Below are 27,739 nucleotides of genomic sequence, written 5' to 3' on the forward strand. Positions count from 1 at the left end.
AAAATAAGCCACGCCCACAGAACCGGTAGTAAAAAAAATTAGAACCCACCCCTGGGGCAGATCACAAATGGCAATCCCACTGCAAATATCAAATAAAGCTGCCAATTAACCCGGCACCCAAATTTTGATCATATGACCCTGGGATCTGTAATGGTCGTAAATGCGAAGACTGGGCATAAGTCACTTTCATCAGTGCCGTTGTCACTTGAAATGTTCACGAAACAAGTGGTTGTGAGTTGAGGGACTACCCATAGAACAAAAGAGGCTTAATCCTTTTTGGCACCTGGACTAAAACTGACAAAGCATATTTTACACAAACGTAGTTGGCAAAAGTCATCAACTTAACGAAATAAGGAAATCAAGACACGACAAGTTCCTCATGCCAAAGGTTGAGTCCTCACACAAACCTCACAACTTAGAGGTTATTTCCTTGACTCACAAAAGGTAAAGATTGCAAAACCTTGCGAGGGGCCAAGGAGAAGGGAGTGCCATTCTAAGCCATGATATCCTGCAACCGTTCTTCATATGTTTTAGTCTCCAGACCTTAAATCATCTTAGTTGTTCTTCTTTGCGCTTTTTCAAAAGTCTCAACATCTTTTTCTGTGAAGTCGTCGACCAAAACTAGATGCAGTATTCCAGGTGGGTCTTACTAAGGCTTTATAGAGCAGTAGTAATACTTCACGTGATTTTGATTCTATGCCTCCACTAGGACCAGGGGTGAAATGCTTCCAGTTCCGACCGGATCACCCGATCCGGTAGTGATGGTGGTGGGTGGTTTGGAGAACCCGTATCAAAAATCCCTGCCCCCACCCCCATGCCTAGCTGAGCCGCGCGATCATCAGAGGCTTTTTTTTTTTACTTTTAAAAACATTTTTTCTTCGGCCAAAAAAATGCTTTTTAAAAGTAAAAAAAAAAGCCTCTGATGATTGTGCAGCTCAGCTGGGATCGTCAGAGCCCTTTAAAAGCATTTTTTCTGCAACCTCTTCGGCTGAAAAAAATGCTCTTAAAAGGCTCTGACGATCCCAGCTGAGTTGCCTGATCGTCAGAGCCTTTTAAAAGCATTTTTTACAACCTCTTCGGCCGAAGAGGTTGTTTGTTTGTTTTGTTTTGTTTTATTAGATTTATATACCGTCCTACTCCCGAAGGACTCAGGGCAGTTGAACAGGCACAAAATAAAATACATAAATACAAAATTTAAAAGCTGAAATAAAACCAGATTAAGCAATTTAGCCCAAGACAAATTTAAAACATCCCAATAATTTAAAAACAGATTGAAAATTTTCAATTTAAAAGAAAAGGGGGAAAAGGTTAGGCCAGGCCAGCTTGCTGGAATAGGAAGATTTTAAGAGCGCGACGGAAGGTGCGCAGATCCAGGATCCTCCGTATCTCCGTGGGGAGCTCATTCCAGACAGTGGGTGCCCCCACAGAGGAGGCTCTCCCCCTGGGGGCCGCCAGTTGACACTGTTTGGCCGACGGCACCCGGAGGAGCCTCTCTCTATGAGAGCGTACTGGCCGGTGGGAGGCTATTGGTGGTAGCAGGCGGTCCCGTAAATGTAGAAAAAATGCTTTTAAAAGTAAAAAAAAAAAAAGTTGGCCACGCCCACCCAGTCACATTAACACCCCCCCACCAAGCCACGCCCACAGAACCGGTAGTAACAAATTTTACATTTCACCACTGTCTAGGACTTCAAGGGCCTGTTACTGTTTTTGAGCCAGGTTTCGCCTAATCTATACTTGTACGTTTTTTCCTGTCTAGGTGTAAAACCTTGCTTTTCTCCACATTAAATTTCATGTTGTTGTGTAGGGCCCATTGTTCAAGTCTGTCAAGATCTTTTTATATCCTGAGTTTGTCTTTTGGAGTGTTGGCTATTCCTGTCAACTTAGTGTCATCTGCAAATCGGATTAGTTCCCCTTCTATTTCCTCATCGAAGTCATTTCTGAAGATATTGAAGAGTACTGGATCTAAGACAGAACGTAATATAATAGATCTTGAATTACTTGGATTACCCGTACTGCATATCGGACATTAATGCAATCGAACGAGTCCAGAGATATTTCACAAGAAGAGTCCTCCACGCCTCTGATCGCAACAAAATACCTTATGTCACCAGACTTGAAATTTTGGGCTTAGACAACTTAGAACTTTGCCGTCTTTGGTCTGACCTAAGCATAGTACATAAAATCATCTGCTACAATGTCCTACCTGTCAATGACTACTTCAGCTTCAACCAAAACAATACAAGAGCACACAATAGATACAAACTCATGGTAAACTGCTCCAAACTAGACTGCAGAAAATACGACTTCAGTAACAGAGTGGTCAACGCCTGGAATGCACTACCTGACTCTGTGGTTTCTTCCCCAAACCCCCAAAACTTTAACCTTAGACCAGGGGTGAAATCCAGCAGGTTCTGACAGGTTCTGTAGAACTGGTAATGGAAATTTTGAATAGTTCGGAGAACTGGCAAATCCCACCTCTGGCTGGCCCCAGAGTGGGGTAGGAATGGAGATTTTGCAATATTCTTCCCCCAGGAGTGGGGAGGGAATGGGGATTTTGCAATATCCTTCCCCCAGGAGTGGGGAGGGAATGGGGATTTTGCAGTATCCTACCCCTGGAGTGGGGTGGGAATGGAGATTTTGCAATATCCTTCCCCTGCCACGCCCACCAAGCTATGCCCACAGAACTGGTAGTAAAAAATATTGGATTTCACCTCTGCCTTAGACCGTCTACTGTCGACCTCACCCCATTCCTAAGAGATCTCATAATCATGTTTTATACTTTTATCTGTTATCTAATACATGCTTACAAAAATAAATAAATAAAATTTAAAAAATATATACTTCCTGCCCGTCTATTATATACAGAGAACAATGGTCTTAGTTAGAAGAAACATTTGCATCTTGAGAATCACAGGTTGCTATGAGTCTGCTGTGAGTTGCAAGGGCACATTCCTTATGTCTATCAAACAGTCCCATCAACTGAAAAATGATTTTTTTTTTTTCACATATCACAGCCTAGGAAGAAGGCGACGCTGGCAAACCACTTCTGATCGTTTCAGTTCATTGCAAAGATTAAGATGGATTTGAAGACACACATGAAGACATGCAAAACCCCAAAGCTTGAGGTTTGTTTCCAATATTCTTCTTTGTCAAATTCACCATCAAGAAAGAGATAAACCATATAGGAGAACACCTGTTTTCAAAAGCTTCTCTGTGATCTTGGCTCATTTAGAAAATTCTAAGTTCTAGGTCATCCTAGATAATATTTAAATGGAAATCACCAAGAAATCGTAGAACAGTTGTCTAGCCTGGGAAGTACAGATAGTCTTGACTTAATCACTAATTGATTTGAATCCTGATAAGTACCCACCCAAGAGGGAAATGGGACAACTGGCCACAGCCAACTCGCTGCAGCCGTCTCACCATGGCCATCTAACTATGGGCAACTCACCACGGCGAACTTTCCATGGCCAATTCACTGTGGCTACCTCACCATGGCCAACTCACTACAGCCAACTCACTATGGCCAACTCTTCATGGCCAACTCACCACAGGCAACTCTCCATGGCCAACTCACTATGGCCAACTCTCCATGGCCAACTCACTATGGCCAAATCTCCATGGCCAATTCACTATGGCCAACACTCCATGGTCAATTCACTGTGGCCATCTCACCACAGCCAACTCTCCATGGCCAATTCACTGTGGCTACCTCACCATGGCCAACTCACCACAGCCAACTTTCCAAGGCCAACTCACTGCGGCCAACTCTCCATGGCCAACTCACTATGGCCAACTCTCCATGGCCAACTCACTATGGCCAACTCTCCATGGCCAACTCACCACAGGCAATTCTCCATGGCCAACTCACTATGGCCAACTCTCCATGGCCAACTCACTATGGCCAACTCTCCATGGCCAATTCACTATGACCAACTCTCCATGGCCAATTCACTATGGCCAACTCACCACAGGCAACTCTCCATGGCCAACTCACTATGGCCAACTCACCACAGGCAGCTCTCCATGGCCAACTCACTATGGCCAACTCTCCATGGCCACCTCACTATGGCCAACTTGCTGCGGGACAATTCACTCAAGGAATTTATCAATTGGCTGACTTAGTTGCTATGCCTATTCATTGGCTGACCTTGTTACCATGTCTTCCCAGTCATAAATATTCTGACAATTGGCTCGCTTAATGACCCTGCCATTCTGTTGCTGATCATGGTATTCACTGAATGGTTGCTATTAAAAAGGTAAAATTGGGTCACTTACATGGGTGCCTTGACTTATGACCACTATGACTTATGATGAAAATGCCTGGCTCCATTGCGGTCGTAAATCGAGGACTATCAGTAAAAGAGAAAGAAAGAAAAAATGCTGCAGCAAACCATTCTGTGGCTGGAAAGATAGCATGGATTTGCCGGGAGTTAAGCTTAACTTAAAGAAGACTTTACTTCATTACTGGGAGCTCAGCAATAAGAAGGGGGAGGATTTCGTTCCAAGCTCCTTGTGATTAAGAATCCCCCACAACATGCCAGCTTCCTCCATAAACTCGATGTACTTTTAATACAATAAAAACCCACAATCTCTTGTTTTGTCCTGCTCAGCTATTTCAGCACTTAAATCATGCCAGCGGAATAGCTCTGTAATTTGATCACTGGGATAGTTATTATTACCTGCCCTAGCCAGACTTTCAACATTTAGATAATTTTAATAGTTTAGAAAGCTGTTTGTTTGAGGCACTAATTTACTTAAGCTTTTCTTTCTTCGGCTTTTGTTTTCAGATTTGCTTAAGATGTCTTCAGCCCACCTTGGAGCAGAAAGGCCAAATACACAATAAAACTAGAATCATTGGGCTGGAAGGGATCATGGAGATCTTCTAGTCCAACCCCCCTGTTTAAAGCAGTAGCCTGTCAACTTGCAAAGCTTTCAAGTTGCCATGAGCAGGAGGGAGGGAGAACTGAAGTGAATTCCATACATTCTTTCTGACCGCAATCAGAAGGAGGGTGTTAGGTTTCACAGCCAGCCAAAGTGGTTAATTGGAGAATGTGATTTATGACATGGCCAGAGAGGAGGGGGGAGACAGGGTCATAGGGGAACGTAAATCTACGTAGGATCAGTCCTAACTGTATCCGAGTATTGCCGGAATGTTGCTCCTAATAAATGAATATATTTCCTTTGAAGTTTGGATCATGGTTCATGAATTAATTAGGGCATCTTTCGGAAACTTGACATAGCCTTTATACCATCCCAGACAAACAATTGTCCCATATATTTTTTTTGAAAAACTGCAGTGATGACAGGAGTGAAATCCAGCAGGTTCTGACAGGTTCTGAAGAACCAGTAGCGGAAATTTTGAGGAGTTCGGAGAACCGGCAGCAGAAATTTTGAGTAGTTTGGAGAACCGGCAAATACCACCTCTGGCTGGCCCCAGAATGATGTGGGAATGGAGATTTTACAATATCCTTCCCCCAGGCGTGGGGAGGGAATGGGATTTTGCAGTACCCTTCTGCTACGCTCACTAAGCTAAGCCAAGCCCACCAAGTCACGCCCACAGAACTGGTAGTAAAAAAATTTGGATTTCACCACTGAGTGATGAGCACCACAACTCCAAGAGACAAGCGGTTTCATTGATTAATTGTTGTAGTCCTATCTTTTTTTTTTTGAAAGCCTCTCCTGATGGAGCACCCATAACATTGGGAGGCAAGATGTTCCACTGATAAATCATTCTCAATGTCAGGAAATTCCTCCTCATTTCCAGGTTGAATCTCCCTCTGATGAACTTCCACCTGTTGTTTCTTGGCCTGCCCTATGGTGCTTTGGAGAATACATCAATCCTCAAGTATATAAATAGTCCTCAATGGTGAAATCCAGCAGGTTCTGACAGGTTCTGGAGAACCGGTAGTGGAAATTTTGAGCAGTTCGGAGAACCAGGAAATATCACCTTTGGCTGGCCCCAGAGTGGGGTGGGAATGGAGATTTTGCAATATCCTTCCCCCAGGAGTGGGGAGGGAATGGGGATTTTGCAGTATCCTTCCCCTGGAGTGGGGTGGGAATGGAGTTTTTGCAGTATTCTTCCCCTGCCACGCCTACCAAGCCACATCACGCCCACAGAACAGTAAAAAAAAATTGAATTTCACCACTGCCTCAACGTATGGCCACAATGGAGCCCGACGTTTCTGTTGCTAAGTGAAACATTTGTTAAGGGAATTTTACCACATCTTACGACCTCCTTACCATACTTGTTAAGTGAATCACTGCAGATGTTAAGTTAGTAACAATGGGTGTTAAGCAAATCTGGTTTCCCCGTTGACTTTGCTTGTCAGAAGGTTGCAAAAGGGGTTCCGATGACCTGGGACATTTCAACGGTCATAAGTATGAATCAGTTGCCAAGCGTCCGAATGTTGATCACATGATCATGGGGATGCTGCCATGGTTGTAAGTGTGAAAAACGACCCTGAGTCATTTTTTTTTTCAGTGCAGTTGTAACTTTGAATGGGCACTAAATGAACTTTGGTTAGTCAAGGACTACCAAGATCTCTTCCAGCTCTATTCTATTCAGTGGTTAGAATGCAGTACTGCAGGCTACTTCTGCTGACTGCTGGCTGCCTACAATTTGGCAGTTCAAATCTCACCAGACTCAAGGTTGACTCAGCCTTCTATTCTTCCGTGGTCGGTAAAATGAGGACCCAGATTGTTGGGGGCAATAGGCTGACTCTGTAAACCGCTTAGAGAGGGCTATTCTATTCTATTCTATTCTATTCTATTCTATGCTATGCTATGCTATGCTATGCTATGCTATGCTATGCTATGCTATGCTATGCTATGCTATTCTATTCTATTCTATTCTATTCTATCCTATCCTATCCTATCCTATCCTATTCTATCCTATCCTATCACAGGTGGGTTTCAGCAGGTTCTGACCAGTTCTGGAGAACTGGTAGCGGAAAATTTGAGTAGTTCGGAGAATCGTTAGTAAAAATTCTGACTGGCCCCACCCCCCATTTATTCTCTGCCTCCCAAGTCCCACCTGATTGGGAGAAAATGGGGATTTTGCAGTATCCTTCCCGTGGAGTGGGGTGGGAATGGAGATTTTACAGTACCCTTCCCCTACCACACCCACCAAGCCACGCCCACCAAGCAATGCCATGCCCACGAAGCCACACCCACAGAACTGGTAGTAAAAAAATTTGAAACCCACCACTGTATCCTATCCTATCCTATCCTATCCTATCCTATCCTATCCTATCCTATCCTATCCTATCCTCCTATTGGCATGGACTAAATAAATAACTTTGCAGACACCAGAGCCAGGAGCTCTAAAAATCAGAACAGATCAGCAGGGGCAGCAAACACCATCCAGATAGCTCAGCCTTGTTTTGGTTGGAAAACATCGCAGCCCAGGTGGTTTCACTGGTAAAAGAAGATACTCTTCTAGTCACATCCTACCATGACAACTATTTAGCTGTCATCCTGCACAGAGAGGGCACAAAACGGGACATATCTTCTGCTTGGAAAGGTTGTGGAAGGTGTTTTGGTTTTTTTACAATTATTCTCATTTTCAGCCATTCCAGTCTTGAAACATGCAGCAGCGGGAAACTAATTACTTACTTACATATTTGTCTTATTGCCGAATGCAAACACATCAGGGAAGAAATGTGTTTTCCTACATGAATATGCATGAAGGTCTATATTATTTATTATTTATTTATTACATGTATTTATATGCCGCCATTCTCCCGAAGGACTCAGGGCGGCGAACACAAGTTAAGAAACAAGTACAATAAAATCATAATTTAATCCAAATAATTAATTAGTAGTAAATAATAAAGCCCGGAATCAGTCTCAGCCTATTTGTTTGAAAAGCCAAGTCTTCAAGTCCCGATGGAAGAAACAGAGATCAGGAGCCGTCCGGAGCTCAGTAGGTAATTCATTCCAGAGGGTGGGAGCATATATTATGGGGTGGGTGGGTGTTTTCCTACATGAATATGCATGGGCCTGCATTCAAGGGAGTGGGGTTAGAGCAAGGATTGTGGCCTTAAAGTGAGATGATCATAGGAGTGCCTTGCTTAATGACTAGACTAACTTACAACCATAATTCTGGGTTGGCTTGTGGTCGTATCTCAAGGATTTACCTGTGCAGCAGAAGAGGAAAAAAAGAGATTATGTCTTTAAATCAGTGGCCCCTCAACCTTTTGGGCACTAGGGGAAGACAATTTTCCCATGGACCTGGGAGGGCAAGGAGGAGTGCATAACTTACCGTATTTTTCAGACTATAAGACGCACTTTTTTGTCTCCCAAAAGGGAGCGAAAATGTTTTATAGACCGAATAATGCCAAAGCCCCGCCCACCCACCAGCCATGTTTTCGCTTCTACATGCCCTGTTTTTGGGCCTTTTTTGGGCCCGTTTTTGAGGCTTTTTGGCCTGTTTTTGAGGGTTTTGGGGCCTGTTTTTGAGGGGTTTTTTGGCCCATTTTTTCAGAAAAAAATCAGCTGAAAAAAGCCTCGAAAATGGCCCCAAAAAGCCTTGAAAATGGGCCAAAAATAAGCCAAAAATGGGCCAAAAAAAGCTCCAAAATGGGCTACAAAAAGCCTTGAAAATGGGCTGGAAAAAGCCTTGAAAATAGGCCCAAAAAGCCACCAAAACAGGCCAAAAAAAGCCCCCCAAAAAGGTAGGCCAAAAGCTTTTTTAAATTGTTTTCCTCTTATAAATTTAGGTGCATCTTATAGTCAGGTGCGTCTTATAGTCTGAAAAATACGGTAGATCCTTCACATATACAGTTTATACAGTGGGGTTCACACTCCTATGAAAATCTAATGCTTGATAATCTGAGGTGAGCTGAAGTGGTGATGCTAGTTCTGGGTAGTAACTGCAAATACTCACTCACCTGTCTAGGTCATGGCTAAGTTCTGGAGGGAATTCGTACAGTCAATTGGGTCCTCCCAGGGGTTTAGTTTGGCTTTTCACCTGAGTACCAATGAGATGGTAGAACGAACTAATGCCATGGTGGAGCAGTACCTCAGGTGCTATATCAAGCATTACTCAGAACCATGACAAGAGATTCTCAGTGATCCAGGTCCTGGTTGTCCCAAAGGTGCCTTTTCAAGAGGCAACTAGACTTTCTGGGTTTTTTTCTTTGAAGAAGTTTCACTTTTCATCCAAGAAGCTTCTTCAGCTCTGAAAAACTCACCCGCTGTTCACCTCCAGCTGTGCAGTTCGGTTCCTAAAAGGCCACGGACTGGGATCGGTTCACAGACCAGGAGTTGGGGACTCCTGCTTTAAGTGAATAAATAATTCATCATGTAATATGGCATATTAGGATAGATTACAAGTAGTCCTCAACTTACAACCACAATGGAGCCTAATATTTATATTGCTAAGTGAGAAGTGTGTTCAGTTAGTTTTGCCCCATTTCATGTCCTGTCTTTCCACATTTGTTAAATGAATCACTGCAGTTCTTAAACTAGTCACACAGTTGTTAAGTGAAACTCGTTTCCCCATTGACTTTGCTTGTCAGAAGGTCGTAAAAAGGGCTCATGTGACTCTGGGACATTGCAATTATCATAAATGTGAGTCAGATGTCAAGCTTCCAAATGTGAATCACGTGAGCATGGGGGTGCTGCAAAAGTCATAAGTGTGAAAAATGGTCATAAGTTGCTTTGTTCAGTGCTGTTGTAACTTTGAACAGTCACTAAATGAACTGTAGTAAATCAAGGACTCCCTTCCTTCCTTCCTTCCTTCCTTCCTTCCTTCCTTCCTTCCTTCCCTCCCTCCCTCCCTCCCTCCCTCCTCCCTCCCTCCCTCCCTCCCTCCCTCCTTCCCTTCTTCCTTCCTTCCTTCCTTCCTTCCCTCCCTCCCTCCCTCCCTCCCTCCCTCATCTTCTTCCTTCCCTAACTGTATACCTATCTACCTCCCTGCTGTGCCTCCTTCCTTCCTTCCTTCCTTGCTTGCTTGCTTCTTTCCTCCTTTCCTCCTTTTTTCTTTTCTTCCTTCCTTCCTTCCCTCCCTCCCTCCCTCCCTCCTTCTTTCCTTCCTTCCTTCCAATGTCTCCACTGAACCTCCTGGGTGCATGTTTAATAAAACACTGCAACTAAACTCCACCAGACTTTTTCGCCCAGATTTCTACCTAACTCATAATTCAAAGTGGCATTTCCAGAAGGAGCAATGATGAAGTTCCCTAAATTGATAATTATGCAGAATGCCATAAATATGCTGGGCGGCAGGGAATCAAACGGCCTCCAGAATTGCATTCCCCAAAGCCATATTTGTTCATTAGGATGGGGGAAAGAAAATGTGTTCCCTAATGCAATTCAGAAAGGACAACCTCATGAAAAAAAAAAATTGCAGCATTCCCTCGATTCCTCTTGATATTTTTCTCAAGGTTTATCATATTCCCCCACCCCCTTTGCTGATAATTCCAGAAGGGGCTTGGAAACCTAAAACATTGCTGAGAAAATGAGGAATTCAACAGACAGTTGGAACATCATGTAATTGTTGTAATTCCTTTAGCAAGAAAGGGGCTAAAAGATCTGGATAGTTTATCCAGTTTAACATTTTTATTGAGTTATAAAATAAGATACAAAATACAAAAGTAAATAGGAAAATGGTGGTGAGGAAAGGGGGAAGAGAAGTGAGGAAGGATGAGGAAAAAAAGAAAAAGAAACATTGACTTCCGACTTTCTCTGTTGCAGTAAAATAAGGCGTTAACATCAAATCACAACTTTTTGTTTTTTCATAATAATATGAACAAGCCATTTCTATAAAGTCCTATCAATCTAATTGGTAAAACCCAAAATCAAAGTTTCATTCTTTTCAACTTCAACCACAAAGCTCAGAAGCAGTCTCCATGTGGAAACAAAGGTACTTGTATTTTTTTCTTTAATCACAATAGTCAATGTTGCCATTTCTGGATAATTTTATAAACAGAATAAACACACAGGATCTGGCAAGGAAGGGGGTCAATAAAAATCAAAATGGCAGCCACAACCGTTCAGTCAAAATCCCACCCCTTTTTAACGTGATGTATGTAAAAATGAGGGGCCTATGATCAGATAGTTGGACCACCATCTTGGCTATTTTAACCTATGGACACCCCTGAGTGCCACTCTTGGTTTCTAAAAATACCCTAAGTAGCAGGGGTGGGTTCTACTTACCTTTACTATCTTTACTTACCTTTACTACTGGTTCACAACGGGATCGACAAGCTCAAAGTCTTAGCCACTGAGCCACCGCATCCCCCTATAATATATGTAGATATATTATTATTTATTATTTATTTATTTATTTTATTTGTTCAATTTGTATGCCGCCTTTCTCCGAAAGGCGGATTACAATGCATTTAAAAACCATATATAAAAACATTAAAAATTAAAACATTAAAAACAATTAAAATCCATTCACACCATTCATGCCCGGAACTCACCAGATCGCAACAGCGAGATCAACGGCCCCAGGTCTGCTGGAAAAGCCAGGTCTTCACCGCTTTTCGGAAGGCCAGTAGGGTGGGGATGGTCCGGATCTCAGAAGGTAACTGGTTCCAGAGAGCTGGGGCAGCCACAGAGAAGGCCCCACCCCTGCGGACCCGCCAGCCGGCATTGTTTAGCTGACGGGACCCGGAGGAGACCAACTCTGTGGGATCTTACCAGTCGCTGGGAGCTATGCGGTAGAAGGCGGTCTCGAAGATAACCTGGCCCTGAGCCAAGTAGGGCTTTAAAGGTAATAACCAACACCTTGAATTGTGACCGGAGACCAATAGGGAGCCAGTGCAGCTCACGGAGAATTGGTGTAATGTGGGTGTACCTAGGTGCACCCACGACAGCTCGTGCGGCTGCAATCTGGACCAACTGTAGTCTCCGAACACTTTTCAAGGGTAGCCCCATGTAGAGCATGTTGCAATAATCTAACCGTGAGGTGACAAGGGCATGAGTGACTGTGAGGAGAGCCTCCTGATCCAAGTACGGTCGCAATTGGTGCACCAGGCGAACCTGTGCAAAGGTCCCCCTAGCCACAGCTGTCAGATGTTGCTCTAATCTTAGCTGTGAGTCTAGGAGGACACCCAAATTGCGAGCCCGTTCTGAGGGGGACAATTTCTCCCCCCCCCCCACAGAACTTATATTTACTATGAGTAGATATAAGTAGGTCTTGATTAATACAGGGAACGGAGCCCCACAAAACAGTTGCATTCTTCAAATTCACCCTGTTCAGAGTGAGTTTGCTATGGAAAATGAGGTAATTGGTTCCAGCTTGACAGAAGGAGTCAATGAAGAATTTTACATGTAGTTTTCTTTTTTATATATGCATGAAAAGAAGAGCTTGCAAAGATCAGATGTCTCCAGCATTCATTGCAACAGAAAGTCTTATTTTCTTACCAGATGGGGAAGCAGAGAAAGAATACATTGTTTTCATAAAGTTTTGGGACTGTCTGCCGTCCTGATTTAAATTGAGACAGACCACAAAGTTTCACTAAACAATAGCTTCCTTATAGCAGGAAAACCCAAGCGGATCTTAATTACAATTATCCAAGCCCTGGGGCATTTAGATCCTAAAAAATTATCATGTATGTACCCAAATCTGCAAGCTAAATGTTGGAGATGTGAATGTGATGATGCAACTTATTATCATATATGGTGGACTTGTAAGAAAATCAAAGCATTTTGGATAAAAATTTGGTGGGTGATGCAGAACATACCTGAAAAAAAGGTTGAAATTTACTCCGCAATTGTTTTTATTGGGTATAACTACGGATTGTGCAGCATTAGAGACTAAATTGATTTTAAATTTAATATCAGCAGCTAGGCTGTTGGTAGCGCAATACTGGAAGAAGGACTTTTTGCCTCCTATTGAAGAATGGACATTGAAAGTAGCGAATCTACGGGAAATGGTGAAAATTTCAGTGTATTTGAAGGACTATACACAAGAAAGATATATATAAGAATGGAGAAGATGGATTGACTATATTCAAAATAAGTATCAGACAAGAAAATATCAAATAGCTTATGAATGAATATTAAATTTTAGAAGTATTACGTTATCTATAGTGGAGTTAAGATTTCAGGGGGGGGGATTTGGTAGTTTAAGGATAGTTAGGTTAATTTAGCTTATGATTGTTAATTGAAATACCCTGTATTTTGCTCTGGGAAGTCTGGGGGGGGAGGGTGGGATGGGGGGAAGGGGTGTGGGGGTGGTGGGGGGAGGGAAAAAGGGTGGAGGAATACTGGGGAATTTTTTTTTTTTTTGTAAAACTTTTCAATAATAAATTATCCAAGCCCTGGAAATACACAAAGCCCTATATAACTTGAATAGATATCCATATCGTATGTTTTAACTAAGCAGCTAGGAATCCTGAATTGACAGATGACACACATTTTGTGTTAATGGAAAAGATTTGGAAGTATCTATGGAGATTCTCAGTCATCCAGGTCGTGGTTGTCCCAAAGGTCCTTTTTTCAAGAGGCAACTGGACTTTCTTGTTTTTTCTTTGAAGACATTTCACTTCTCACCCAAGAAGCTTCTTCAGCTCTGACTGGATGGTGGGGAATGGAAGGATTTATACTCCTTGCAGACAGCTGGTCATTTGCATCCTTTTAGAGAGTCTTTGAGGCCACCTGGAGGTTTATCTTTAGAAGCTTCTTGGATGAGAAGTGAAACATCTTCAAAGAAAAAAAAAACAGAAAGTCCAGTTGCCTCTTGAAAAAGCGGGATTAGACTGGTACATTTTGAACCAGTTGAACTTGCCAAGGGCTGCCCCATGTAGAGTGCATTTCAGTAGTCAAGATGGGAGTTGACTACGGGCGTGGGTGACTGTGAGCAGAGCTTGTTTGATGTTTGGGTGGCTTGCTTTCGATTCCCAGGAATCAAACTTTTTCCAGTGATCAATTTTGGGCTTAACTCACCTGAATCATGGGAGGTCCTAAACAGACATTCTTTGAGAAATTTTCCTTGGATGGAAGAAACGATCTAGAAAAAGTGCAGAGGAGAGCAACCAGGATGAATAGGGGGCTGGAGGCTAAAACATACGATGAACGATTACAGGAACTGGGCATGGCTAGTCTAGAGCCTGGTGGCTCAGCAGACTGATAGCATTGTGATTAACCCCAGCTGTCTGCAATTACTGTAAGTTCGAATCTCACCAGGCTCAAGGTTGATTCAGCCTTCCATCCTTTCTAAGGTAGGTAAATTGAGGACCCAGTTTGTGGGGGCAATAAGCTGACTTTGCATAACTATACAAAAGTATGAAAGCTATTGCTTAACGCATTGTAAGCCACCCTGAGTCTCCGGAGAAGGGCGGCATATAAATCAATTTTTTTTAAAAAAAAAAAGTGAAGAGAAGGACCAGGGAAGACATGGTAGCCGTCTTCCAATATTTGAAGGGCTGCCACAGAGAGGAGGGGGTCAAGCTGTTTTCCAAAGCACCCAAAAGCCAGACAAGGAACAATGGATGGAAACTGACCAAGGAGAGATTCAACCTAGAAATGAGGAGCAACTTTCTGACAGGGAGAGCAATCAACCAATGGAACAGAAGTTGCCTTCAGAAGTTGTGGGAGCTTCATCACTTGAGACTTTCAAGAAAGGATTGGACTGCCATTTGTGAAAAATGGTGTAGGGTCTCTTGCTTGAGCGGAGGGGTTGGACTAGATGACCTATAAGGTCCCTTCCAACTCTGTTAATCTGCTAAGTGAAGTTCCATCCACACGATCAACCCAGCCTGCTTTGAAAGTGAAACGAGCCATTCGCTTTGAAAGGCACTTTCGTTTGCTACGACTTTCGGCCCCATCTTCCCACTAGAAGGCAATGAGACCCGCTTTGCTGAAGATTGAGCACAAACTGAGACAAGCCTCGGCGTTTCGCTCCGTGATATGTTCGTTTTGGATGGTGGCCAGAATGTTCTGCATCAAATATGATATTATGGAGGAGATGCCATCAGCTGGAAATTGGATATTGAAAATATCCTCCATCTGTACGGTTGGGGAAATTGTTGTCACTATAACTGAGGCTGTCTTTCTTTTAAAAAGGTAAAAAACTAAAATAATGAATCAAAGGAACTCAATTCCAGCACCAGTTTAGACATGTGTAGAAGATGCTTAGGTCTTTGAGTGGCTGCTTATTATTTGCAAAGTAAATGGTCATATTCATATAACAGTGGTTAAGATATCAGGCTACAAATTGGGAAATGGAAATTCTAATCCAACTTTAGGCATGAAGAGCTGGATGGGTGACTCTGGGCCAATCACCAGGAGACTGTGAGTTCTAGTCCCGCCTTAGGTATGAAAAGCTTGATGGGTGACTCTGGGCCAATCACTAGGACACTGTGAGTTCTAGTCCCGCCTTAGGCATGAAGAGCTGGATGGGTGACTCTGGGCCAATCACCAGGAGACTGTGAGTTCTAGTCCCGCCTTAAGCATGAAAAGCTGGATGGGTGACGCTGGGCCAATCACCAGGACACTGTGAGTTCTAGTCCCGCCTTAGGCATGAAAAGCTGGATGGGTGACTCTGGGCCAATCACCAGGAGACTGTGAGTTCTAGTCCCGCCTTAGGTATGAAAAGCTTGATGGGTGACTCTGGGCCAATCACTAGGACACTGTGAGTTCTAGTCCCGCCTTAGGCATGAAGAGCTGGATGGGTGACTCTGGACCAATCACCAGGAGACTGTGAGTTCTAGTCCCGCCTTAAGCATGAAAAGCTGGATGGGTGACGCTGGGCCAATCACCAGGACACTGTGAGTTCTAGTCCCGCCTTAGGTATGAAAAGCTGGATGGGTGACTCTGGGCCAATCACCAGGAGACTGTGAGTTCTAGTCCCGCCTTAGGTATGAAAAGCTGGATGGGTGACTCTGGGCCAATCACCAGGACACTGTGAGTTCTAGTCCCGCCTTAAGCATGAAAAGCTGGATGGGTGACTCTGGGCCAATCACCAGGAGACTGTGAGTTCTAGTCCCGCCTTAGGTATGAAAAGCTGAATGGGTGACTCTGGGCCAATCACCAGGACACTGTGAGTTCTAGTCCCGCCTTAGATATGAAAAGCTGGATGGGTGACTCTGGGCCAATCACTAGGACACTGTGAGTTCTAGTCCCGCCTTAGGCATGAAGAGCTGGATGGGTGACTCTGGACCAATCACCAGGACACTGTGAGTTCTAGTCCCGCCTTAGGCATGAAAAGCTGGATGGGTGACTCTGGGCCAATCACCAGGAGACTGTGAGTTCTAGTCCCGCCTTAGGCATGAAAAGCTGGATGGGTGACTCTGGGCCAATCACCAGGAGACTGTGAGTTCTAGTCCCGCCTTAGGTATGAAAAGCTGGATGGGTGACTCTGGGCCAATCACCAGGAGACTGTGAGTTCTAGTCCCGCCTTAAGCATGAAAAGCTGGATGGGTGACTCTGGGCCAATCACCAGGACACTGTGAGTTCTAGTCCCGCCTTAGGCATGAAAAGCTGGATGGGTGACTCTGGGCCAATCACCAGGACACTGTGAGTTCTAGTCCCGCCTTAGGCATGAAAAGCTGGATGGGTGACTCTGGGCCAATCACCAGGACACTGTGAGTTCTAGTCCCGCCTTAAGCATGAAAAGCTGGATGGGTGACTCTGGACCAATCACCAGGAGAGTGTGAGTTCTAGTCCTGCCTTAAGCGTGAAAAGCTGGATGGGTGACTCTGGGCCAATCACCAGGAGAGTGTGAGTTCTAGTCCCGCCTTAAGCATGAAAAACTGGATGGGTAACTCTAAGCCAATCACCAGGAGACTGTGAGTTCTAGTCCTGAAAGCCAGCTAGGAGACTCTGGGACAGTCACTCTCTCTCAGCTCAACCCACCTTACAGGATTGTTGTTATGGGGGAAATAAGTGGAGGAACGAGCATTAGGTATGTTTTTCGCCTTGAGTTATTTACAGAAATAATAAAGGTGGGATAGAAATTTATAAATAATCCTGATATATGGAGAATTGGATTTTTTTTTTTTTTTTTTTTTTGGAATAAAAGGATGAGTGTGACTGATGATAAACCCTGAGACAAAACTGCATCACAGGGGAATTGTTAAATTCAGCCTCCGTCTCCACATACAGGCATGAATTCCCTCCAAATAAAAATAAAAAACCATGACCTTATATCATTTAATACAGCTGATCATGAATGGTGTTTCTCCAGCAACTCTGGACACCTGAATTTTGGTCTTATTCAGAAGGGTAGATGCAAGCTTTAAAAACTTTTAACTTTGGGGATAAAGAGTGCTAGGACTTCATAATCCAAATGGAAAGTATGCTGATTGGGGCCCATTGGCAGCGTATTTCAGCCTTGGCAATTTTAAGATGTGTAGACTTCAATTCTCAGAATTCCCAGCATGGCTGGCTTGAAAATGCTGGAAGTCAAAGTCCAGACATCTTAAGATAGCCCACGTTTGAAAATCACTGAGCTAGAGGTATTCAAATGAGCCAATTTTTGTTTCAATGTTTTCCAAACTCAAGATCAATTTGCTCCGTTTCAACACCAATTTGTACTTTTTCGATTTGCCAATAAATGCACCGCTGAAAGCAATTTCGCTAACCCGTGCATGTTATCCTGAGCAATTCTCTGTAATATAATGCTCTTTTGTCCTCAGGTTCCCCCTGAAATGTTTATGCTTCTCTGTAATTTTTTTTTGAGCTGTCAATAAACTTACAAAATCTGGAAAACCGTATATGTCGGCAAAGTTCCTTGTTGAAGCTTGCATCGTTGTTTAGAAAATACAAGCGGAGGTTTAGAAATGTTTGCAGTTTTAACCCGATTCTCTCTTCTTCCCAGTGATGTGATAGGAGGCAGAGGTGGGTTTCAGCAGGTTCTGACCAGTTCTGGAGAACCAGTAGCGGAAATTTTGAGTAGTTCGGAGAACTGGTAGTAAAAATTCTGCCTGGCTCCACCCCCATCTATTCTCTGCCTCCTGAGTCCCAGCTGATCGTGAGGAAATGGGGATTTTGCAGTAACCTTCCCCTGGAGTGAGGTGGGAGTGGAGATTTTACAGTATCCTTCCCCTGCCATGCCCCCCAAGCCATACCATGCCTACCAAGTCACACCCACAGAACCGGTAGTAAAAAATTTTGAAACCCACCACTGATGGGAGATGACCGCAAAGTGTGGTCAGAAAAGTCAAAATAGTGACCACAATTGGTAAAATCAAACTAAATTGGAATTTACTCATAGTACCAATCAAAGAGTTGAACTGTTGGGTCTTGAATGCTCTCATGAGCTTGGTTGATTTCTTGCAGACGTTTCATTACCCAACTAGGTAATATCATCAGTGCTAGTGAGTGTGGAGTTTCAATAAAGAAGAATATTTCTGACTCAGGGTTAAACTGCTGGGTCAGCTAGGTAACATCATCAGTGCTAGAGGAGAGGGGGGCTTGTTCTCGGTTTACATACAAGTGGCTTGCCCTGTTAGTATTTGTGGTCCCTTGATTAGGCTGTTGTTTACTGTTGGGTTGTTTGTTTCTTGAAACCTCCTTTATTGCACAACAGATGGACAGACTCAACCATAGTTTCAGCTGGAAAATTGTGAGTATCCTAGACCACCACAAAACTACTACAGATTTCCTAGAAACATGACACTCAGACAAATCAGCCATCAACAGGCACAAAGAAATAAACCACAGCTACAGACCATTCAAAGAGACAATCAAAAAGCTAAAATAGAAACATAAGAATGCCTCCTGGCCAGCAATTAATACCCAGATAAGTATAGATTAATGCCAGGAATAATTCCAGACAAACCATCAAGCAAGCAGTAAATGATATATTCAAGGAACTACCGACTCAGACAAAAAAAAAAAATCCAACAGTAAACAACAGTCTAATCAAGGAACCACCAAAACACTCCTAAAACCAGGGGTGGGCTTCAAAAATTTTAGCAAGGGGTTCTCTGCCCGGTTTCTGGGTGGGTGTGGCCATGGTGGGCGTGGCCTAGTTGGTCTCCTGCATTACGGTGTGAGGGGTGTGTTTTTTCCCTCCCTGGACTCTGGAGACTTTCCTCGAGCCTCCGGGAGGGTGAAAATAGCCTCCCCAGAGTCTGGAGGCCCTCTAGAGGCTGGAACTTCTTTAAAGTTTAACAATTCATTCTTTATCTTAATATCTTTATATTTGTTTGGGGTTGGCTTTCTTTCCTTTCATCTTTTTTATTGTACAGCAATCTTTCTCCTCAAACCTACCACCTCTCTCTTTTCTTTCCTTCTTACTTTCTCTTCCCCCCCTCTTCTTCTCCTCCCTACTTCCTCTTCCTTTCTCCTTCTCCTCCTCTCTTCCTCCCTCTCTTACCCTCACTCCTACTCTAATTTCTCTTCCCTTCCTTCATCCCTCTCTATTGCTGTATCCTTTTATGCATATGAACTACTCAGAGGGCTGAAAAAGTTATTTTTGACTGGTCCTCACACTTTTGACCAGTCCTCGAACTTACAACTGTCCTCACATTTTACATTTTTGCCCTATCTTGTCACCATGGTGAAGAGAAGCAGTTGTGAAATGAGTGACACGGTTGTTAAGAATGCTGCACGGGCATAAATGTGAGGATGGTCATAAGTGTGAGGACCAGTCAAAAGTGTGAGGACCTGTCAGAAATGACTTTTTTCAGCCCTCTGGTTAGTCCTTTTGTGCATATGGACTACTCAGAGGGCTGAAAAAGTTATTTTTGACTGGTCCTCACACTTTTGACCAGTCCTCGAACTTACAACTGTCCTCACATTTTACGTTTTTTGCCCTATCTTATCACCATGGTGAAGAGAAGCAGTTGTGAAATGAGTGACATGGTTGTTAAGAATTTATGCTTCACGGGCATAAATGTGAGGATGGTCATAAGTGTGAGGACCAGTCAAAAGTGTGAGGACCTGTCAGAAATGACTTTTTTCCAAGTTTCCATATCCTTTTGTACTTCTCGCCACAACACCTCATAATTATTTTGGAACAATTTTATATTTGAGTCTGCAACTTGAACTCCTAGATATTTAACCTTTGATACTATTTCAAAGCCTGCCTTCCTTTCAAGTTCCTGTTTTCGATCTTGCGTCATATTTTTAGCTATCATCTTAGTTTTTTTCTGATTCAAGCTAAATCCTGATACCATACCATATTCTTCTATAATGTCTTTCATCTGGATTATTGATTCCATTGGCTGTGTTAGGGTAACAACCAGATCATCTGCAAATGCCCTAGTCCTATAATCTTCTCGCCTTATAACTAGGCCAGTTAAAGAATTTGAGTCCTGTATTGTATTCAACAAGACTTCTAGTGTTAAAATAAACAACAATGGGGATAGCCAATGTCTTGTTCCTTTTTCGATACTAAAATTTGTAGTCAAACTTCCATTAATAATAATTTGTGCCATTTGTTGTTGATAAATTGCTGAGACCGCCTGTATAAACTGATCCCCAAAATCCATTTTTCTTAAAGTCTTTATTAGAAAATTCCAATCCACTCTATCAAAGGCCTTCTCCGCATCCAAAAACACTAGCACTGCAGAGATCTGTTTATTCTTCTCAAGATATTCCAGTAAGTCGATGATTTGCCTAACATTATCCTTCATATGTCTGCCTTCTATAAATCCTGCTTGATCATGATGAATCACCTCTTGGATAACTGGCATTAACTTGTTGGCTAATACTTTTGCAAAAATTTTATAATCAGTGTTCAAAAGAGATATTGGTCTGAAATTTTCAGGTTTTTTAGGACCTGCTTGCTCTTTCGGTATCAATGAAATATAAGCTGCTTTCCATGAAGGGGGTATTTTACCCCCTTGTTGTATGCTGCAAAATAAGTCTTTAAGATGTTCAATCATTTCTGCTTGTAAAGTTTTGTAGTACACCGCCGTTAATCCATCCGTCCCAGGTGCTTTAGCTGTTTTCAGTTGTTTGATAGCGACAATAATCTCCTCAACTGTTATAAGTTGACTCATTCTTTCCTTTTGATCACTAGAAATTTTCATAACTCTTTTTTCTTCTAGATATTTATCTATGAGTCCATTCTTTATATCATCTTTGGCATATAATTTGGTATAATAATCTAAGAAAGCTTTTTTGATTAATTTTTGTTGAAAAACTTCCTTCCCTCCACTCTCGATACTGCCAATAACCCGTGTGCTCTGCTGCTTCCTCAATGTGTAGGCCAACCATCTGCCCAGTTTGTTGGCATTACAGAATGTATTATGTTTCGCAAATTGTAAATTAATTGCTGTTTGTTCCGCCATAAGCATCTGGAATTGATCTTTCAAAAGTTTTATAGCTCCTCGTATTCTTTCATCCGCTGGATTTTTTTATAAGTAACTGTTCTTTTTTCTTTATCTCTGCTTCCATTTCTAGTCTTTTCCTTTGTCGATTTAGTTTATGTCTAGAATTCATATAAATCAGTACCCCTCTCATATATGCCTTACTCGCATCCCCAACAGTTTCAATAGGGGTACCCTTATTTGAATTAATTTCAAAAAAATATTTCATTTGCTTTTTAAGTTCATTTACATTCTTTTCATATCGAAACAAATTTTCATTTACTCTCCATGATCTTCTCTCAGTCTTTCCCATTTCAATTTCTATCCATACCGGGCTATGGTCGGTTAAAGTCCTTGGAAAAATCTTTGTTTTTATTGTTTTTGTAAGTAAATCAGATGATAGTAAAATAAAATCAATCCTAGAGAAGGATCTGTGCCTGTCTGAAAAAAATGTAAAATCCAAATCTTTCAGATTATGTACTCTCCAAACATCTTTTAATTCCAAATCTTCTTTCATATCGAAAAAAATCTGTGGTAATTTAATCCTTGACTTTGCCAAGCTCTTTTTATCTTTTTTGGGATCAATTACTCCATTCCAATCTCCCATAATTAAAATAGATCTATAATCCCATTGCAATATTTTAGAGTACAATGTTTTATAAAAATTTTCTTGTTGTTGATTAGGAGCATAAATTCCAATTACCAGAATTGGACCATTTTCTGTATAAAGTTCAATTGCTATATACCTCCCGCAATCATCTGCTTCTATAATTTTAGCTGACAGTCTTTTATTTATATAAATCACTACACCATTCTTTTTCTCCGAATTCGAGGCTATAAATTGTGCGCCTAATCTGGAGTGTATCAGGTATTTTTGATCTTGTATTCTAATATGAGTTTCTTGTAAACAAATAACATCATTATTAAATTGTCTCAAATAATTGAATAATTTCTTCCTTTTCTGTGGCGAGTTTAATCCATTCACATTCCAAGATAAAAACTTAATTGTCATCTAGAGCCTCTTGAAGTGATAAGAGCATTTGCTGAAGGTCTTCTTCCAAATTGGTAGTCTTCAGTTTAGCTCCTCCCATAGCTTCACATTCTTGTGTATTGCCCTTAACTCCCTTCTTGTCTTTCTGTGGCTTAGACCTTTCTTGTTGTTGTTTTTCTTTAATTTGCTTGTAAGCTGCTCGAGTTATACACTGATCTTTAGCTTCACACATCAAGGCTAGGTCCAAAGCCACTTCTCTTGTGTTTTTAGGTGGTCCAATTATAGTTTCTGAGGGGAGATCTATCAGTGGATCATCCAGAAATCCCCCTGTAGCTCCCTGCATTTCCATTGCCTCCAAATCCATCTGTTTACGCTGCTCTTCAATCTCTTGTTCAAATTGCTTATCCTTCTCACTCTCCTTTGTCTCTAACACTGATGAAGTACGTGGGGATGTTGAACCTGTTTTAAAAACTTTGAAATAAAATTCTTCCGCTTTCTCAACAGTATTTAGTCGATATCTTTCTCCTTGAAACCTCAATATTATGCCAGTTGGAGCATCCCACCTAAATGGGATTTGTTGTTTCTTTAATTCAGTCACTAAAAATCCAAAATCCTTTCTATCTTTTAACATCTTAGGTGGCAGCTCTTTGTAAACTCCAATTTCCCTTCCTTCCACTTGTACAGTAGAAACAAAGGACCTTTGCAGAATATCATTTCTTATTCTTCTATCTGTAAAATATATCACCACATCTCTAGGCAGTTGTCTTTGTTTGGCCACCCAAGAATTCACTCTGTAGACTTTATCCATTTTACAAAAAATCTCTTCAGGACTAATCTTTAACATCACAGCTAAAGCATCAGCACAAATCCTTCTCAGATCTTCTCTGCTATTCTCTTTTATACCTCTCAGTCTTACAGCAAATTCCATAGCTCTGAATTGCATCATTGTCATCTCATTTTCAATCCTTTGCGCTTTATTATCAACATTAAAAATTTTATAGTCAACCTCCTTCATTTTAACATCCACTTCTGATCTAAGTTCCTCCACTTTTTTATCAGTTTTCACAACTGCATCTGACAGGCCAGTCACAACTGTCATTAACTTTTTAGTCACCTTTTCATACTTTTCTTGAACCACCTCTTTAATTTCTTTGATCTCCTGCTTAATTTCCTGTTGAGATTTTTTGAACTTCTCATCCATATTTTCCTCTTGCCTCATCAAAGCCTGATGAGGAATAATAAATTCCTTTAAGTTTTCAAGATCAATCTCTTTTTTCTGGCTCTGTATCTGGCTAGGAGGCTGTTGTTGTGACTTGTGCATGGGGGATCCCCCCCCTGCCGCTTTTGCATCTGGCTTAGTCTGTTTTGAAGCCATTCTGCCACGTAGTCTAACTTTTTCAAAAAGGGAAGTCTTTTCTTCCTTTCCTCCTCCACAAAATCCTCTAAAAGATTTCCCCAGGTTTAATCAAATTAAAGGTGGAATTAAATCAAGATCAGAATCACTTTAAAGAAAGTTTTCCTTTCTCTTCGCTTGTAGCAGACAGTGTTACTTTGTAGCGTATTGAAGCAATTATGCAAATCCACTTTCGCTTTCAGCTATTCCTTAGCGCTGAAGCTGGGCGCCATTTTCAGAAAACTTTCAGTCTTTTACTTTAACATTCAGTTACAGGGCTAACACAGATACTTTCTGTTTTGATGTTCAAGTCCAGATTTCACCCTGTTTATTCAGAAATTCTTTGTTTTCGCTGGTGAGGTTGGTCACGTCGTCTGGCTCTACGAGGTGTAGAGTTGTCCCTGAAGACCGGAGCCTCGGCGAGCTGGATAGGGAGCCTCGCCTGTTACCTCCCCAGATGCAAAAAAAAAAAACAATCTCGGGGCTTCACAGGGGCTCTACCTGGTCCCGCCGGCTCTTCCCACGATTCCTCTGGAATTCGGAGTTTTCCAAGCCGCTTCTAAACTATTGAAGCGGCTCTTAACAGGCAACGGGGCTGGCGGTAAAAAAAAAAGACCGTCTGGCGACGACGGGAACCAAACCTTCCTCCCCTCTCTCCCTCCCTCATCTTCTTCCTTCTCTAACTGTATACCTATCTACCTCCCTGCTGTGCCTCCTTCCTTCCTTGCTTGCTTGCTTGCTTGCTTGCTTCTTTCCTCCTTTCCTCTTTTCCTCCTTTTTTCTTTTCTTCCTTCTTTCCTTTTCTCCCTCCCTCCTTCTTTCCTTCCTTCCTTCCAATGTCTCCACTGAACCTCCTGGGTGCATGTTTAATAAAACACTGCAACTAAACTACACCAGACTTTTTCGCCCAGATTTTCACCTAACTCGTAATTCAAAGTGGCATTTCCAGAAGGAGCAATGATGAAGTTCCCTAAATTGATAATTATGCAGAATGCCATAAATATGCTGGGCAGCAGGGAATCAAACAGCCTCCAGAATTGCATTCCCCAAAGCCATATTTGTTCATTAGGATGGGGGAAGGAAAATGTGTTCCCTAATGCAATTCAGAAAGGACAACCTCATGGGAAAAAAAAATGCAGCATTCCTTCGATTCCTCTTGATATTTTTCTCAAGGTTTATCATATTCCCCCACCCTTTTGCTGATAATTCCAGAAGGGGGTTGGAAACCTAAAACATTGCTGAGAAAATGAGGAATTCAACAGACAATTGGAACAGCATGTAATTCTTGTAATTCCTTTAGCAAGAAAGGGGCTAAAAGATCTGGATAGTTTATCCAGTTTAACATTTTTATTGAGTTATAAAATAAGATACAAAATACAAAAGTAAATAGGAAAATGGCAGTGAGGAAAGGGGGAAGAGAAGTGAGGAAGGATGAGGAAAAAAAGAAAAAGAAACATTGACTTCCGACTTTCTCTGCTGCAGTAAAATAAAGCGTTAACATCAAATCACAACTTTTTGTTTTTTCATAATAATATGAACAAGCCATTTCTATAAAGACCTATCAATCTAATTGGTAAAACCCAAAATCAAAGTTTCATTCTTTTCAACTTCAACCACAAAGCTCAGAAGCAGTCTCCATGTGGAAACAAAGGTACTTGTATTTTTTTCTTTAATCAAAATAGTCAATTTTGCCATTTCTGGATAGTTTAAAAACAGAATAAACACACAGGATCTGGCAAGGAAGGGGGTCAATAAAAATCAAAATGGCAGCCACAACCGTTCAGTCAAAATCCCGCCCCTTTTTAACGTGATGTATGTAAAAAGGAGTGGCCTATGATCAGATAGTTGGACCACCATCTTGGCTATTTTAACCTATGGACACCCCTGAGTGCCACTCTTGGTTTCTAAAAATACCCTAACTAGCAGGGGTGGGTTCTAATGACTTTTTTCAGCCCTCTGAGTAGTCCCTATACACATAGCCATGGCCACCCGGTCACATGACCTCCAAGCCACGCCCACAAAATAAGCCATGCCCACAATGGTGTCCCTCTTTACCAATGTTAAAATCTGGTCACCTTAGCCACGTGGGGACTCCTGGAAGGGGTGGGGTGGGGTGGACGGGGCGGGGGCCGCCAGGAGTGGGATTTGGGGGTTCCCCGAACTGCACAGAATCTTAGCTAGAGGTTCTCCCAAACGCCTGTGAACCCCTAGCAGCCCATGACTGCCAAAAACCACTGACAGGGCAAAGCACAAAGCTCCCTTTTCAAACTGATGATGTTACCTTGTTGGGTAATGAAATGTCTTCAAGAAAACAACCAACTTCAGAGAGCACCAGAGGATCCCACAGTTCAACCCCAAGCTACAAATATTCCCTTCTAGCAGTCCCAAGTTACCAGTACCTTGGCACAGGTAACACTTAAAAGTCCAAAGTTATTTTTCCAGGTTTCTTTTTTTTATATAAGAATTTATTTCTACAGAAGGGTTTGCATTTCCAAGAAGTCCGTGTTATTCCCATGGCTGTCAAACAGCAAAAAAAAAAAAAAAAAAAAAGGCCTTTCCTTTGTATTTAATGACGGTCATTGTTTTCACTGGAGGGGAATTTGATCCCATCAAAATAACCTCCTTGAAAACTTCAAAATGATTTTTGCAAAGGTGTCCTAAACAATATGCTTGATAAGGCTTTTAGATTGCCACCTTCCAAATATAATAATCTAATTTATTTTTTTGGGCCCGCAATATGATTTATAGAGAAGAGGACAAAGTTTGTTGGTTAATAGCCATCGTGATACAATATTGAGGAGGAGGAGTTGATGGCTTTTCATGTGGCAACTGGGAAAGACAGGAATATTGCAAGTAACAGATGACACAGACCATTTATGGCGATTCTCCCACATAGCAATCATCTTGTCGCTTCGTACAGTGTTAAGTTGTGTAATCCACAGCCAGATTCACTGGGAGCAAACCCAGCTTTGTCTCCACTGAGACAAGAAAGTGAAACATTTCCCCGTGACAAAAATAAATCTTTTCACTCCTGTTTGGAAGGTATTACAATGGACTTTCGCATATTTTCCTTTCGTCCATAAAAGCAATAGTCAGGCCAGTTTTTCCTGTGATGAAATAGGATTCCGATCATGCTTTTGTGTCCCAGCAAGTAGTTGTCATGAATAAAGATGGGAGCAAGGCGGAGGTGGGCCTCACATAATTTAACAACCGGTTCACCCAGAATCGAAAATGTGAGCACGCGTACCTTGCACACATGCACGCTGAGTCAAAAACACAGTGATTTTATAAGATGGGATAGCCCCGGGGCAGGTGGGTGGGCCCAGATGCTGGCCGTAACTAAGCTCCGCTGCAATTCAGAAGTTGAGCACTAGGTGGCAGCCCAGAACAATCTTTTCTAGCTCTCTTTGCTACCATCTAGTGTTTGGAAAGAGCCAGTTTTGAAATGCATTTGAATATTAGTAGCTCCGGTTAGTAGTTAGGTAGTTTGAGCTCCGAGCTTGGCAATTTGCAATTTGGCAAGATAGAACTATGTTGGCCCAACAGGAAGAAAACTATCAACCAGACTGCACGAACACTTCCTGGCTATCGGCAGACATGACCCACTATCCCTCACGTCCATCCACGAAGATTCAGAAGATCACAAATTTGATCTAACTGGGTCCACAGGCAAAATCAAGGAGAGAAAGAGAATTCCTTGAAGCCTGGTTTTCTACTGTAGGAAATTAGCACCCACCCCTTTCCTGGAAGAATGAAATATTTTAGGAAATATTAAAAAGGCAGAATATTATATTTCCCTGGATGAGAAATGGAGAAGCATGTTTTAAAGATGAAGCAGCTCCCATCTTCCTGCCCCCACCCTTTGTCAATGGGCCATTAAGGCCTGGGCCAGTCTATTCTACATAACACAGATCTACCTCCTTTAGGCAGAACCATAGTAGAAATTGCCAAAGATCCAACAAAGATAGGATTAGCCCTCTACCCATCTAGCAACAGAAACTCACCACATGTCACCTGAGAAGATTACATCAGCCAGCAAGGCTAGCTAAGACCCCCACCCCCTGGGAGTCTGACAACCAATCAGGATACTCTTTCGGGACCCCAGGAAGTTCAAAGCCAGGGAGAACATAAAAACCCAGG

This window comes from Pituophis catenifer, unplaced genomic scaffold, assembly GCF_029215685.1.
Source record: "Pituophis catenifer annectens isolate HBS135680 unplaced genomic scaffold, rPitCat1.0.hap2 SCAF_3, whole genome shotgun sequence".
NCBI classification, from domain to species: Eukaryota; Metazoa; Chordata; class Lepidosauria; order Squamata; family Colubridae; genus Pituophis; species Pituophis catenifer.